The sequence below is a fragment of the Lichenostomus cassidix genome, chromosome 11 (genome assembly GCF_008360975.1).
Source record: "Lichenostomus cassidix isolate B80296 chromosome 11, HeHo_3.0, whole genome shotgun sequence".
NCBI lineage: Eukaryota > Metazoa > Chordata > Aves > Passeriformes > Meliphagidae > Lichenostomus > Lichenostomus cassidix.
The window spans coordinates 15,022,418-15,040,004 of record NC_139492.1 but is presented as its reverse complement, the minus strand read 5'-3'; the positions used below and the strand labels follow the sequence as shown (position 1 = coordinate 15,040,004).

The 17,587-nt window shown below is 40.4% G+C and overlaps 1 long non-coding RNA gene across 1 annotated transcript; it reads left to right on the top strand.

Annotated features, from left to right (window-relative positions):
• The first annotated feature begins 6,082 nt into the window (after positions 1-6,082).
• LOC146432366 (uncharacterized) lies at positions 6,083-17,378 on the top strand. The gene is made up of 3 exons (XR_014854433.1): positions 6,083-6,163; positions 16,430-16,496; positions 17,255-17,378. It is a non-coding gene; the product is annotated as an uncharacterized LOC146432366 (long non-coding RNA).
• Positions 17,379-17,587: the final 209 nt, after the last annotated feature.

Below are 17,587 nucleotides of genomic sequence, written 5' to 3'. Positions count from 1 at the left end.
AGTGGGGAGTAGGTACTTATTTAGGCTGAACTGGAGAAAAGAGAGTACCAGATCTGAGTATGATAGGACTCATTGTTAAAAAGAGATGAAATCAGCTGTAAGGGATACAGATTGAGTGCAGGAGAATGAGGATTTGAAGATTAAATGAAATTCAAAAATAGTGTATGCATCTGAGAAAGTCATAGAATCACAGAATGGTGAGGGTTGGAAACGACCTTAAAGATCATCTGGCTGCACCCCCTCCATGGCAGGGACACCTTCCAGCATCCCAGGCTGCTCAGGGAGGGCCCCATTCAGCCCCATCCCACTGCCACCCGTGGGGCATCCACAACTTGTCTGGGCAACTCTTTCAGGGCCTCACCACCCTCACAGTAAAGAATTTCTTCCTAATAGCTAATCTAAATTTCCTCTGTGTCAGTTTGAACCCATTACTCCTCATCCTGTCCCTACAGGTCCCGGTGAAGAATCTCTCTCTGGCTTCCCTGTAGCCCTGTCAAAAACTGGAAGGTCTCTTCTGGCTGAACAGCCCCAACTTTCTCATCCTGTTTTCATAGGGCAGGTGCTTCTGTCCTCTTTTCAACTCCATGGCCTCCTCTGGACTTAATCAGCAGTTCTATGTCCTTCTTATTTTGGGGGCACCAGAACTGCACACAGGGAGCCTGCAAATGCAAAACAAGACATGTTATAATGGGCTTCATTTTCCTATTGTGGTGTAATGTATTTATTTAAGAGCTGCTTGTGTACAGAAGACCTGCTAAAAGCAATGCTTATTTTATTTTTTTTAAATTAAAACATACAATCACAGGTCCCCAGTGACTGTGGAAAAAGAGAGCAAAATCCTTTCTCATTTCAAAATCCCCAAACTTAAAATAGGCTGGTTTCAAAAAAGCAATAATTTCCGAGTTAACAATAATAGAACACAATACTTCATGTACTTTCTCTGCTTATTAATTAACAAATAGATTTCCCATATCTGCACAAATCAGTTAAAAATGATTCACCTGATGCCTTTGATACCCTATTTATTTAGCCTTTCACCAACTTGAATAAATTCAACATGTAAGTCTCTGGGAGAGGGTAACAATAAGGACTTTTGTTCCTGTGAAAATCCTTACTCTCAACCCACATTCTGACTAAGTTCACTGGAGAAGAGTCGTTCCCGATTTGCAGTCATGCCCAAGATTTTTGAGTTTATAGTCCTTCTTACACAGTAATCAAAATGCTCTAAATAAGTCTGATTCCCCATTCACACAGCAGCCCAAGTATATCTGGCAACCCAATTTTTATTGCTTTAAAATGTGCCCCCAGGTCTAATAACCTTCCTCTACAGATGCTGTATCTGTATGTTTTTAATCACGAATCATTCCTTATCTATTAACCAATCATATTTGCTAACTGGATTGCTTGTGAAGACCTCTTATTGTAATTAGTATGCTTCAGCTGAAGAGTAAACAAATATTTTAACAAACTAGTATGACATAAGTTGATTTTCTGTTCTCAATCACTACCATTGTGGATACAGCAAGTTTTGAATTAAACATCTCTCCAAGATGTAATGATCTCAGTCAAGAACATTTTAATTAAATTAAGGGATTGAAACTTTTGTTTTTGACAGGGCATGAATAAATCAGCAAGAGGTGAATCTGGTTCAGTGAAAAACTTGATCCAGAGAAACAGTCTTAGAAATAATTAAAATTATGTTGACCAACTGTGCTCAAATGGAACAGTAAATATTTTGTCAAGTGATGCTAAAGCATAATGCAGTACCCAGAGTTCAAAGTATTGTTCTAAGGAGATGGGCATTTGCCTGTGTGACAAGAGTCTTCCAGTGAGGAGGTCATGTCTTCCACTGGCACAGAGCTCTGTTCTGTCCCCCTGTGTCTGAGCTGACACATGGGAACGTTGGGGTATTTCATGAGCTATATTAGCAACATTTTGGGAGGTCTAGATACACTGGGGAGGGTCTGTCTGATGGGGCTGGTGCAGAGTTTGTTGTCTGCAGCTTGCAGACTCTCCTACTGGCCACTCACCCACCAGCACTGGAGCTGCAATATACTGCATTTACTATCACCTTTTGTTTTCCTGGCAGAATAACCAGAACTGGACATCAATCCACAGCAACAGAGTTATGTGTATAAAAACTCTATGATTAACATACTCAAATCAACCAAAAAACACCTGTCTGGCTCCCTGATTTTGAGTTTGTACCTTGTTTTGAAACACACGTGCGCAAACACACGCGCGCCTGTGTCTGGATATTTAATCAGTCAAATTACCTAGGAAGTAGATTTTGAGTATTGAATATATTATGAGCTTCCAAGAAATATGTTTACCCAAAATACCTATCTGGCATCTGTAAAAAAACTTCAAGGTTAAAGTGACTTTAGGATCCAGTCTGCAGAAGCTCACTCATACCCCAGACAATACCTCTTTTCTTATTCTTTAAAGCACTGCACACAACTCTCCTAATCTTAATAGTACTCTGGAGAGCGTGGAATGGCCAAAACATGAAACAGAATAAACCAAATATACAGAAAACTGTTACATTTGCATTGCAAAACCTTGTCTTGGGTTTGAAAATAATAGAATGGCAGTTTGTCCTCTAAACAGTGTCCAACCTCCTCAACCTTTAAGTGTCATCTGCCTAGGCAGCCCTCAGTGCTTGTTTTTACAGATGAAAATAAGGCCCAAAGGACTTAAGACAGATCAAATGACTGGGCAATAACCACTGGGCTTGCTCCTAAAAAAGGAGATCAAAATAAAGACACACCAAAATAAAGGATGTCTGATTAAGAAATGGGTTTATTTGGCTGCACTGAAACCTGCAGGATATAGGAATGGATGGGAAAAAGAGCATAACCTGGTGGAAGGAGCAAAGAGGCTAATCAAGAAGGGCACTCCACTCCCCTAAACATGGAAATCTTTCCTTGGTCGCATCCTGGTGGCACTAAAGTTCATGCAAAATGGGAGAATGTTCTTCCAAACTCCATTCATGTTCATCTTAGCTCTGTGTAGATCTGTCAGATATCCTGCAGAATATGTCAGAACTTGCACATCTCATTGTCTTCTTCTGGTTTGCCTCCTCTTTTTCCAGAAAAGAAGCCAGCTGTGTGATATTTCCTTTTGGATGTCCACCTTTCAATCTGAATGCAGCATGAGAAGAGCAGAACCCTTATTTTTCCCTCAATTAAGTTAGAAGAATCATTTTTCTGGTTGCCCTTGCTGCAGCTCCACTTACAGACCATATCTAATTTCTCATGCTTATTGTCTCAACCTCTTTCAATTCCAAGATTTTCTTTCCAATTCTTGCAGCTAAATCTCTTTGCCAAGCCATCATTGTTTCATGTCACAAGCACTACAAGCTTCTCCATAGCCTTTTTAACCCCCATTGCCCTCCAAGAAATCAAATGACACCAAAAGGAAGCTCTAAACAGGGGTTTCAATATGTTGTGTCAGAAAAAGTGGCAATTTTACTCTGTAAAATGACACTATAGAGAAAGGAGGTTTTTTTCTTAGGATATTTGTCCGGTTTTGTTGAAATAGTAAGCATTGCCCGTGGAAATATTTTTACATGTTCATGGTGGGAAGATGTCTTTGTTCTCTCAATAAGATTTGTGAACACTAATGAAAAATTTGGCTTTCTCTTCCTGAACTGGTTTCACTGGCTTTGCCTTCCCTCCTCATATGATGAAGGGCAAAACACAGCAGGAAACCGAGACAATATTATTAAGTGTGCAAAGGAAAAAATGCTATAAATATTTTGGTTGAAACAGCAGAGACATTAAAGATAAAAGTTAAATGGAAATAAAGGCAGTCAGATGGTTATTATATGTTGCTATAAAATCCAAGAGCTGTTAGAAAAGGTAGATCAGGATTTGCTTTTAAAAAAATGACAGGCCTGTAAGAAAGCAATATTTTTGATTGATAGAGATTTTAATTGCTCTGATATTTATTGGAATGACAGCTATTAGGAATTGAAGCAGTGATAAGGGATTCTCTGAAGCTTGAGGGTATTTGGATAAACACCTCAAATTTGAATGCCTATCAGAAGGTTATTAAACTTATTAAAACCTTGAATTTTTCATTTGGGCTAAAAGTCTTTGAAAAGAGGTTTGCGTGGAGAATTTCTTATGAAATTATATAGATTCTGTTAGTGATGACTTTTTCTTTCTCTCCTCTTGAGAAGCATGTGCAAGCTAGGTTAGGCAGGAATTGCTGACATGCATATCTGCAGAGATTATAGTGTTAAGGACAAAAATTCATGTGGGTAAAACATGTTCCAGAAAAATGTGTAGCCCTAGAATTAACAAATGGTGTTACTTCCCCTAGCAATTCAGGTTTTATTTTTAAGAGACCTAATCTGCACATGTGCTGTTTTCCATCTATGGCAACTTGTGTTTTTAGAAAGTTAATTACTTGCTTTGGATATGTAATTGGAAAATTTAGTCCTGAATTATTAACAGCTCTGTTCTGAATGCCTGATTTTTCTGTGGTCCAAAATGATTTTCAGAACTGCTGAGCATCCAAAGACTGAACCAAAGAGAGGAGGAGGCTCTCATTGTTTCCAAGACCAGGGGATGTGAGGGCTCCAAGTGTGGTCATCACATCACAGCTTTGCTGATCTATGTGTCTTTTATTATCCTACAGAGATGAGGCATGAATGGCAAAGTTAATAAAATGGCCATTCATTATCCTTCATGCATATTTTCTCTTTTTTAATGTTTTATTTAGTCTTTTCCACATTAAAACGCAAGAGGGTAGAACTCCAGTACTATTTAACCTCGTGACACTGGTCATATGAGGGTAGGATTTCTCTTCCTCTCTTTCTTTCCCCCTCCAAATGCCATCCCAGTAACGTGACAGTCATGACCATTCATTATCATTAGCTAAACCAGTTCCCTGGGAGATGTGATAATAAAATGTTGAAATTATAAATTGATTAAGTGCATATGTTATATACTGATGGTTGGATATAAAGTCTAAGTACAGGTATGCTTTGCAAGAAATATTTATATGGGTACTTTGAGTGGGATGGCCTATAACTGTAACAATTGAATTGTTGTCTCCAAGAGTATTGGAAAAGGTTGAAGTGAGGGAACTGTCACTATTTTTGGAATGATACAGTCTAGGGTGATCATATCAGATCACAGATGAAATATAACTGTGCGACTGTAGCACTGTGCTGCTCTGTGGAACAGTTTACATGGCTAAGGATTTTTGAGTAGATGTGGTGAAATGCGAGGGCGTGGATCCTTCCAAAGTGTGTACATGTTGTGAATCAACAGTGCCACAAACTGCTACAGGAAAAAAACAAAAGTGTAAAAATCAAGGCAGAAGCACAGGCAGCTGTTGCATCAGTTTGGGAAGAAAATGGAGTTCAAGGGGAGATTGGAGAGAAAGTAATGCCCTATATTCTAGAAGTAGATGGAAATCTAACAGAATTAGCTGAGAGGTAGTGAGAAGAGTTAGGCTGCAAAAGTCAGCATTGACAAAAAGGAATACTCAGCCCAGAGTTTCAAATACACGTGTCTACTTAGGAGATGTTATTTGCAACACGCCTTAATTCTTTCACATGTGGTTTTCTCTTTGTCAGTTTTTATCCAGTCAGGCTTTCTTCTCTGCTGTACCCCTTTATAATTTCCTGTATCTTGTCCTCCTTCCCAAGCTTTTCCTCTTCCTGTCCTCTCTCATTTGGTCCCTCACTGTGGGACTCAATTCATTAATGCTTGCAGTGAAAATGGTTTTGAAATGCTGCACTAGGAGGGCAGAGTCTGTCTGCTAAATACATACAAAAGCTTTCCACTGCTTTTGGCACAGAGCAGAATCCATCCAATGTACTGCATATATATTATACTATTTCAGACTCCTGGATATTTGGGAAATATTCCTATTTGAGTTTTAATGTTAAACTCAGAACTGTAGCTTTGACTTCATTTCATTCTTCCATGCATGGTGAGGATATACCAGCCAATAATTAAGAATGTGAAAAACAAGCTGTAGTGGAGAGTCAATAATCCAAATACTTCTATATATCAATCCTCCAGATTGTTAGCAAATTTCTCTTTGATAACAGTATGTTTTCTTTCTCCCTGACAGAATGACATGACATAACCCTTGGCATTTGAGAAGAATATGGTTGGTTTTTTCAGATGGATTAGTTCAGGTAAGCAGATCTGATTCAAATATTTAACAGATTGTCCATAAATCTGACATTCATGGGAAGCTGCTAATTCTGAAGTGATCATAAACATTTCACAAATTCAGAGACTTCAGTTAGCACATAACTCACTGAAGACTAGAAACTGAGATGGTTGCTTCTGACAAATCTTTCATTGATGTGTGTGTCTAACCATCAAGAATGAACAAAGAGTCAGCATGTTTCATAAAATACTCTCCTTATTGTAATTCTTCTGAAAAAGTATTTGACATCTTTTTAGATTTTTTTTTCTTGGATTTACTTTTTGTTGCAATCAATCTTGATTCAACAAAATGCTCTTACCAAAACATTTTTAATAATGAAACAATGACAGCAGTAAATTTGCATAACCAATGAGTTCTTTCATTGTTTCTTTTTGCTACAGTATTATTCTTTTCTTTGTTTCAGAGTAGTGTCTGCTAGTCAGTGTGGACCAAAGAGAATGGTTTGGTTGAAATGGACTGAAATTCTTCATTAAGCTTTAAAGTTAAAACCATTTATTGGGTAATTCTTCATAGTTGTGGTGACTTTAGTTGTGGGTTAAAGCTAGGGGCAGCAGCACTGCACTAGTTAGACTGTTCCAGCAAAAATTCAACACTTTGGAGAAGGAAAAGGCAGGTTGTCTGCCCAAAAATAATCATTCCTGCCACCTACAAATGTGGTGCACCCCTTAATTTCTCTTAATGGTCATGTGTCCATGTCATTGAAGTGGACACTTGGGGCAAAATGTCTCTGTGAGGACCTCCGCAGGAATTCTTGCCATGTCCACCAGCATTTCCCTGTTCACTAGCAGAGTAAATCAAGGACCAGCCCAAAGATGAGCTGTACTTTATTCTGGGATTGACCTGCATGGGGAGGGGTAGTCTCACTGTCTCTGTGGCTGTGACACAGGCTGGGACCTGTGCTGGGACTGTGTCCAAACCACTTTGCACCTTCCTGCAAACCACCAGGGCTCCTTTGGAGGTTTTCAGAGCACTGCATAGGCAGTGAAGGCTCAAGCAAAGCTGCTGTGGTGGGTGGCTGTGCCTTTGAGCTCCCTCCAGATGGCTGAATTCAATCACGTTGGTGATTTTCTGCACTGCCTGGGGAATTAACATCTTCTAAAGTCATTCTATCCCCTTCCAAAGTGAATGGTACTCTCAATACCAACCACATCTTGTGTTTAAACAAATCTTGTAGCAAAATGTACATGGTGTCCAGAGCTTTCCCAGCTTCTGTCAAAATGCTCAAAATAGATTTTTCCCAAATTTACCTGTCTGTGGACAAGGGGACCTGAAAGAAGGCTGATAATGGTTTTCCCACATATTTTGCAGAAGTCACGAGGACAAATGCCTTAACCTTTTCTTTTAAATAGTTTTAACTCTGATTCTTCTTCTGACGTGACTAGGAGATTCCTTCATGTCCAAAATAGTGGCATTTTGAAATAATCCAGATCTGTGGGTGCAACTAATGAGGAGAGTGAAACAAAAGATGCAAACTTCAGAAAAAGATTAAAAATATACTATGGAAATAGCCTGTCTAGGTTTTGACAGATGAAATTTGAAGACAAATGATTTGTCTTTCAGGCAAAGGCATTTTTAAAAGAAAATTTAAATGTAATGCATGGGGAAGAATTGTGCCGATCTGAAAGGAGGATTAACTGACATGATCTTGATCATAGGGTCATTATACTGCTACCTTGGAAAAAAACAAACAAAAAATGTTAACAGGAGGTCAGGGCAGTGGCTTTTAGCAGCTTAGCCCATGGCGGGGAAAATGTACCATACAGAACTGCAGAATGCAGGAATTGCCTGATTGTGGGAGATTTATGGGCTTTGTGGAGAGCAGAGGGCCATGTTGCATTTCTAACACAGTCCTGCCTGCTGCAGACCTGGGGAAGGGAGAGCAGCCAGAAACAGCCTTCCCCAGAAATGTTTCCTGAAATGGGGGCTGCAGTGAAAACTATCTGTATCTCTGGTTTGACTTAGCAATCAGGTCATGCTGGAGCTGTGATATTCCAGTCACTTCTGCAGCAAAAATCTTTGTATGGAACTAAAAAAAAAAAAGAAAAAAGAAAAAAAGCGTTGCTAGATTGATAAAATGTGCTCATCACATAATCTTGTAGCGCTGCTCCGACAGAAAAATGTATAACTATATGTGCAATTTATTGATAAATGTCAGCCTAAATAGTCTGCGAGAGAAGGGGGGAGCAGAAAGCTATACATTTCCCACAAGCACCCCCTCAGGCAGCAGCTTGAGCAAATACAATACATGCAATGCAATAAACTAAGATTATGGGACTTCACCGCAGACAAGTGTGGCCTTCACCGTAGGCTAAGTAGGCAGTCACCTCAGCACTATATTTAAAGGGGCTCTGGAATAACAGAGATAACATGGTCATTCTCCAGTACTCCTGTTGAGACCAACTCTTGTACGACTGTTTCAATAACACTTGTCTTTCTGTCTGATAGGATCTTTCTGTCATTTTTATGTAGAACCTCAGGACTCGCTCCTTGGCGCTGTTGGCGCTCAGGATTGCCAGCTGAGCAGGAGGGTGAGCGTGACTCACAGCAGAGCTGCTGGCTCCAGCCCCGAGCCCCTCCAGCCTGGGATTGCCTCTCTGGGCTCTCCACGTGGGGTTTGGCCCTGTGCAGGCTCAAGGCTCCTGCAATCTCGTGTCCCTAAAGCCCAGCAGGAAGGTGGGCTCCCCGCAGTCAGGGGAACCCTTTTGGCACGAGGCTTCAGAGCAAAGGGATTCGCTGCAGGGAATGCAGCATTCAGAGCTGGTTCAGTCTTTCAGCAACGCAGGACCCAAGACTGGCTGAGGGAGTTGTCAGACAAAGAAATCAGCTGCAGTCTGAGGGTACAAATGCCACTTTCATTGTGGGGATGATGGGGCTTATGCTATTATCTTGGTCCGGTTCAATTCCTTCTTGTTGCAAGCTGCATTTCAGTAAGTAACACGAAATGACTGCAATCAGACTCTACCTTCCTGCAGGAAAATGAAATTTTGAGGTGACAAAATGACAACATCTGGCCTAAATAACAATTTGAAGAGGATATTCTAAGTTCACATTGTCAGACCTCTCTGGAAACATGGGCTTTCTCACTGGTGGCATATGTAAGCAGCAAAATACTGTAAAAGTACATTTTTTCTTTTTACATGAGGACTCTTGTAAGTGAAAGGCCCTTCTGAAAGAAGCAAGAAAATGAGACACCCCAAAGAGTTAGAAAAACAAGCAGTTGTTGCTACTTATAAGACAGATCAGATTTGGAAACGATCACACTGGTGCATGTGAGATTTGGGGTGCTTTATAATGACACATGCAATAAATCCCTAAAACAAAAAATTACAATATAAATAGGGTGTTCTCCTGTATTAGTGGAGCCTAAGGAGGCTTTGTCCATATAGGCCTGCTAAAATACATATGAGCTGAGGTACTTGTTTTTGATACTAAGCTGAGTACACAGAGAAGCATAAATCAATTTTTTCCTCTTTACTGCTGTTTTCCTCAGTCAGCTTTCCCATAATGCCTCTGCAGGAGCTGACAGTTGGATGCAGCACAAGACCCTGCTGGACAACTGTCAGGTTTGTTGAAGGATATTAAAGAGAACTTGATCATGTGTCAGCTCTCTTCAAAATACACTCACATTGGAAAAGTGATATATCTGTCAAAGCAAGGACTTCAGCATTTGGCAGAACAGGCCATTTTCACAAACAAAACTGTCCAATTACATTAGGGGGCATGAACTTCAGGTGTGTATGCCAGGGACAGAAAGATCTGCAGCCACACATCACAGACACTGTCTCCTTAAGCCATATGGTTGGATGTGGGCTGCATCTCAAGCATAGTTTCTTTATGCTTCATAGATTAGGAATTAATTTAAAATTATCAGAAACATAAATTGCTGCTTTGAACTTCTACATGAACTTTTTTTTTTTTTTTATTTCACTGAAGGCTGCCAAGAATTCATTTTAGGAGAGAGAGAGAGAGAGTGGAAAATTTATCAAGTTTGATTAGATGATTAAGAACTAAGCTATGGAACAGAAATGCTTCTTTCTTGTTTTGTTTTTTAAATGCTTTTAGGAAGACTAGTGTGAGTTTTGATTAAATAGCATCATTGGTTAGGAAACAAATTGTGCCTGAGAGAATAACAGCAAAGACTTTTTCTTGGAAATATGTTATGGTTGAGTTTAGGTCTTTCTTGGCTCACACAGAAATGCAGACATTTGGTGGGAGTGAGCTTTCAAGTTGAAGCCACTTGTATCACACAATATCCTGTGTGTGGGGAACTGTTACATCTAAGTTCAAGAAAACCATCAAGATTCTGTGATGAGGATGGAAACTGTCTTGTTCACATTGTTTGTGCCAAAATGCTCATTTTTTTGTGTACAAGAAATTTCAGACTTCATCTGTGTGTGGAGGTAAAACACTGCAGTGTAGTGCAGAGTCATTACAGTATTTGACAGGCAGAATTTATAAAGGATGAGCTCAGGTTTGGGAGAACTCTTAGGTGATCCTAAGGTGAATTTACCTTTTTTAGGTTGCTTGCAACTCTGCTAAAGAACCGGAAACATTTGTACAACCTTTTAAGTATAAATTATCTTAAGATTTCGTAATGGAAATGTGGAAAACATGACATGAAGTTTCTTATTACAACTAAACATCTGGGCTAAATTTTATGACTTTTACCTTGTGCAATCCCACCAAAGGCTGTTCATTAAAATGACAGCTCTCAATATTATTTTTTTTCCCTTTTCTTTCCAAATTTGCAGAAGCAAAATCCCACTTTCATTAGGAAACTGGTTTATTTTGAATGAAAATAGCAATTCTTCTTTCTTTTCCTCGGGGACAGAGAATTCCACATGAGTGTTCTCAGTTCTAGGAGAACAAGGTACCTCTTCTTTGCCTTCTGGTCACTATGTGCTTCCTTAGCCAAGTTCTTACACAGGAGCAGGAAAATTGACAGATAGTTATAATTTTCTCTGTTGTCAAATAAAGAAATACATGTGTACTATACACGCACACACACACACTTATGCATATACATACACAAGTTCTCCCACCTTGCCTTGGCTTCCTCTTCACACTTTCTCCATTAGCAAAATCATCCTTTACTTTGTCTTCACATGCAAAAAAGATGTATTTTTCAAACAAAAGAACGCACAGCTGCAGATCTCTCTGGCTTTAAACCTTTGTGGGGACAAATGTGAGATGTTTGCTTTGAAGAGAATGTGCAAGATTGACAGTGTGCCCATAAGAGCTGAGGGTTTGAGTTCACCAGCTGCATTGTAGTCACTCCTAGAGGCTGTGAATCAGCCATGTTTTGTACTTACATTGTAAGCAGAAAAACCATAAAAGTTTTTTGGTTTCTTGGTCCATGAAAGCTAATGCAGATGAATAGCTCTATACCTTCTTTTTGAGGCTCCCTTCAAGCTTAGAAAGACATTTCTGCAGTTGCAGTACTAATTGTATGTTTTCAAGATTGTTTTCGTTCACAGCTAGATTTGTCTTTTTTTCTTGTGAGATCTCTGGAAAACAATAGAAAGAACCCTCCCTTGTCTCCACCTAGTCTTTTGTGTCATTGCCCTGATGGATGTAACCCACATTTTGAGAAATAGGCACTATTCTGTGTTATTACATTTGTTTCAAAATCCTCCTTTAAAAGTAGCTTAATTTCTGTAGAGCTGACATTATGATTGATAGGAATTTCTACATCACAGTCAGTAATCCTTAAGAAACTAAATACCTAAGTGGAAACAGTTGTAGTAAGAGCTTTTAACTGTATGTCCATGATAGCTGCACAGTAATGTGGTGACATGTCACCATGACAATGATGTGACATGTCACCTCACACAATGACATGTGACAGCCACAGAGCAACTCTGGCACTGCGGGATAAATCACAGTTTGTGTGGAGCTGCTCTCTGGCTGCTGATCCAGTTCTGGGACAGACACAGCACTTCTGATTTCTAATTAGCTCCAAACCTCACTGTTTCAAATCCACTGGCCAACTCACAGTGGGGTGGACGATGATGTTTGGAGAGATTTGAGGGAGGTCAACTTATTTGTATAGAAATCCTCAGCAGAGGCCTGGTAAAGGGCTTTTCTGCTTGTCTGCAGCAGGGCCTAGGGGAGCTCATGATGAGGACCCACATGTGTCAGCTCCTGCCCTTGTGCAGGCAGCCCAGAAGGGTCTGGAGTGGATTGATCTCCTCTGCTTGCCCAGCTGTCCAGTAGGACACAGGGGCTAGAGTGGCTGCAGTGCTGAAGGGCTGTGGGAAGCTCTGTTGCTGGCTGAGGAGCAGGCCTTGGAGCAGGGTTTGGTGCTTGCCCTGCAGGAAGAACAGTGCTCTGAGTTTTGGTGGCACTGGGAAGCTGGGCTGCTCCCAGCCTCACCTCTCTGCTCCTCAGAGGTCAGTCTGGTCTGCTGGCACGATCCAAATGGAGCAGCCTTTCCTGCTTCTTTAAAAGCATCCAAACACGTTGTGGTTGTGAGGTCTGGGAGACAGGCAGATCTGGAACAGCAGGTCTGATCTTTCACAAATGGCATTTTTAACTCTTCTGAAAGAAGAAGCTCCCTCCTGTCACTCCTGGTCCACACTGTGTCCTTCCCATCCCTGTGGTGCCTGTAGCCTTGGAAGATTAACTCTGGGTGAGACCTTCAAAATCTTTAGTCTAATGAATGTGATGACTGGTTTAAGATTTTTGGGTTTTATTCTTTATAATAGCCCAGTCCCATTCATGGACTCCATTCTGGGAGGAGTTGGGATAATCTCCATGGACTGACACAAACAGTTGTGTTCATCTGTAAGCCAGAATTACAGCAGAATTTATTACAGTGCACTCAGTGTCCAAGCTAACACACTGTGAGTCTCAGCTGTGAGTGGGGGCACAGCAATGGGCTAATTCAGCTTTATAAATTTTAGAGAGGCACTGCATTTTGCCTGTCTGGCTTGCAGGGTGGGTGCAGCCATTGTATGAATATTAGCACTCATGTCTGCAGTAACCTAGGGCTTAAAAAAATGGATTTAAAGTCTGCAATCAGCTAGTTGAAGCAAGTTCACTATAGAAAATTGATTTCACTCAAGCCCAGAAAGCCAGCCTGAATATGGTACTGTAGCCCACATGTGAGATGGGAAAAGAGGACCACTTCTTCATTCTGGTGTAAAAAACCCAATTGTATTTTTTTCTGTGTAGTGAAACTTCTTCAGTGTAATTCTTCAGTGTTGGATAAGGTTATCTACAGGGGAAAGTATGGATTTGGTTTGTTCCTGTGGGTGTGCCTGTGTTTTATAAAATTGCGGAATGGTCAGAGTTTGAAGGGACCTTAAAGATCACCCTGTTCCAACCCTTAAATTCTATCTAAATAGCTTTATTTTCTCCAAATTTTCAACTATAGCATTTTAAAATACTTTAATTGTTGATATAAAATATACTGCATGTATGTATAGCCCCTGAAGTTGTTGTAAGTTTATTTTATTGGCATTTATGATACACATGTGACAGTATTTACTATTCACAAACAGCAGAACATATCTAAACTTGTGCTGGGAAACTTTTGTACCTCTTTTTCTCTTTCCCTTCTCATCTTTCTATCTGTATAGGAATCATGACAATAGAGAACTCCACTGCCAGTACAATTTCAACTTCACAGTAACCTCAGCTGACATGACGATTTGAGATATTCACGGTTATGGCTATGTCAGGCTCTTCACAAGCTTCAGTTAGTGGAATAACTCCTTCAGTTGACAGATGACTTGCCAGAAAATACAAGGGGATCTTAAATTTTAGTTCTCCCTCTGCTTTGTTCCATAATTTAATCTCTTAATAGGCATGCAGAGTATGTCCCTTTGTTTAATGAGCTGTGTGGTGACCTACACTGGGTTTTAGTAAAGATCTTGATGCATTTGATGCTCAGCTCCCAGCCAGCACTAAAGGCTCACCATGTGAGAGCTCAACAAGTGCTGAGAGAAGGTGAGTGAAGAACAAAAAAAACCACAAAAAAACCAAACAAAAAAAAAGAATCAAGGTTAAAAGCAGTAAGACTTTTTACTAAACTTAAGGTATAATACCTGCTCTTTTAGTAATGTAAGAAGACTTAAAGGCTTGTAGATTTACCTGGGCAGCACTGGCATCCTGGCAGCTGGAGGATCTAGGGGCTGATTCCCTCTGCTTGGGCACAAATCTCAACAAAGGAGCCTGGCAGGTATTTTAGGAGCTTTTTTTCATTGCTCCAGTTCTTTCCAGACAGAATGGGTCCCAGCAAAGGTGTAAAGGCTGTTGAACTGCACATTTTATGTACTAACTCCATGCCTGAAAGAAAAGGGATAACCCAAAGTTTTAGGTGTGAGCCTCTAAAGCTGGGAAATAGTTACCTCCTGAAATGTAGGTAATGATCACTGCTGTGGAAGCTGAGAAAAATCTGCTTGGTAAGCAAGCACTCTAAAAAAGTCAAAGCATTAGGATGGTTTAATTGGCTTAATTTACTTCCTGTTACTTTAAAATATGCCTGTTTGAGCCTTGACATTACAGCACTTCAAGATGCTCCCTCTCTGATGCTGCATCAAAGCAGTGGTGAAGCAAGACGGGCTGTAGTTTAAAGTGGCAGCTCTAAAAATTATGGTTCTCCTCTTGCCCTCCTTAACTCCCAGCAGCAAAATCCCAGCCCGATTAGCAGACTGATTTATTTTACATAAAAATAGTAATCTCCCTTTTTTGCTCATCTCCTCCCAGTTGGTGAATTCCATTCCTGACATCTGCAATTTCATCTGGATACTGTTTTATTTTTTCTCCACACCCCACTTCAATGCATATCGAATTGCTGGGTGCTGTTAAGTATCTGCTATATTTCACTGCAGAAGTGGGTGCATTTGGATGATGAATTGAATATTTCCTATATATGAATAATCTTCAATATCCTGCTTATATCCTTTGGGGTGAAACACATTATGGGTCACATTTTAAAACTGTTTAGGTGCTTTGTGCAAATCAGGCATTTAAATAGCTTTGAAAATCTTTCCTTCTGATAGTGACTTTTATTTATTATTACCTCGTCACAGTTTCTAATTCAATTAATTAATTTTATGCCACAGTAAAGGAGAAAGATTAGGACACGTTTAGTATGAAGTCTTCTAGCCCTCAGTGCCCCCAAGATGAAGGCTATCTCAGGGGCGTGTTGGCACAGCCATGGCAGTGTAGAGCCAGGTCTGATGGCAGCAGCCAGAAGAACACCATGCTCCAGGATGGCAGGGAAATGGTAGCAGGGCAATATTTTCCTCTTTGTATTCCTGTTGCTCTTGAGAGTGAAGGAAATTGCTTTGCCACACTTCCTATCAAACAAAGCTCACTCACTCGGGTTTCAAAGCTTGTGAAAAATCTTAGAAGTTTCAAAATGATGTTGTAAAACCTCCTATTCTTGATGATTTGGTGAAGTGAGGGGGTTAGCTGGCTCCTGTCTGCCCGAGCTGTGGATCATCAGTGTATCCTGGTGTCTGTGACCTGGCCCTCTGTGGCTCCAGTCTCGGATGCCAGAGGTGGCTCTGAGGGGCAGGAGTTTGCCACCCCATGGGGGTGGACAGGGGGGACAGGGACCAGAGCAGCCCTGCCTGTTTGCTAATTGTTTGCTGCTGCCTGAGGGTGCCCTTTGAAGAGACCATACTTTAGCAGGATGATGTTTTCTTGCTCTCCTCCCATAAAGTTCATGTAATTTTCCAACGTTGTTTCTATTAAAGCGTAGTTGGACCACAGACTAAAGCAGGGATGAGCATTTTTCTCGTCCTAGTTTCTAATAAGCTCAGGTGAACTTGAGAAAAGTGCCTTGAAGACTCTATTGACTAGAAGAGAGTCACATTTCATGTTTGCTGAAATACTCTGTCACCCCCTCACGATCAAAATGACATTGGAGATATGAACGGGGTCAACCAACTTGCCAAACACTTTTGAAAAGAGAGTGAAAAATGCTTTCCTTTTCAGAGGATACTTAGAGGTGAAAAGGTGGAGAGCAGCAGCTCCTGGAATCCCTTCCGTGTGGAGGTGATGTTTCAGGAACACAGGGTGAGGGATCTAGACCTGGAGTGGGACTGGTTGAAATGCTTTGTGCATCCCCAGAGGAAGAGGGAGAGAAAGGAGTGAGAGCAAAAGGGGAAGAGGCATTATATCAAAACCAGGTGATCTTTGCCTAGTATTGAGCTGAAAGTTTTGCTCGGCATTAATCATACTAGAAACCAATTTTCATCCTCCTGTATTACAGATTTCAGGAAAAAGGGCATTTGGAAAGAAGAAAAATGCAACGAAACCCGACTGAGGTATTTAATGCTGTGAGTATGTAGTGAAAACCGATCAGTTCTTCCTTTTCATGTTAAGTCCTAATATAGCAACAACCTGTCATTCACTAAAATTAATGGGAGGTACATTTAGAACAAATGAGAGGATATCTTTCTTCACCCAGCATGTCCCCAGCCTCTGAAATTCACTACCCCAGAAGGTCATAAGGACCACTAGTGTAGCTGGAAAAGCTACAGAAGTTTATGTCCAAATACCATCACTTATGCTTGCTAAAATGAGAGTGATCTAACCACAGCTTATGTTCAGGCTCTGCAGTGGTCTTTGAAATAACTGTGAAAAAATTTGGTCCTGTGGATGCTCCAAGATAGCAGGCAGCTCTACTGTTCTCAGATATTTCCACGGGTTTGTTATTTTTGTTTCTACAGTTGAGTTTCATTTTTAATGCATGCTTTCCCTTTATAAACAATTGGGTTTTTTACAAGATGGCTGATATTTGCTGTTAAACTTTCATTTGCCAGGAAGTTTTTTGCTTCATGCTGTAAACACCTGCATGGAAATTGAATATAAGATGCTAAAGATTGATAGGCACAACTGATTGCTGTTCCAAATGAGAATAGCAAGCACTAAGACACTGAGAGATCAAATTGATGACCAGTAAAAAAAAAGCTCCGATTAAGAAATACCAGGTTGAGAGAAATTCCTGAAAGCAAGGAGACAAGGGAAGATGAAATACTTTTGAGAGTGAATGATGAAGTTGTTGGTTATGAGTAATTTTGAATTCTCTTTACAGTCTGTTACAGTACATCAGACCTGTGGCTGATCAGAAAAAATCCTGTATTGTGGCCAGGGATGTGTCAGCACTTGGGTGATTAGTAAAAATTTGTGTTTGTACCATGGCTTTTCTGCATAGACAGGTATTGAATATCTACACATTCTCTTTTCCTAACTGTCATCCCCCCCAGCAAAGGAGCATTCTACAAGTTCTTATAGAAAACATCACATTATTGTCCTCCTCAACCGCAGCTCAGTTTACCTAAGACACCTGACTGGGATGCTGTATAATTTAGAATATTGCTTTATAAAGGCTCTCTGAGGGGAGCTTTTGGACATGTTTTGGGACCTG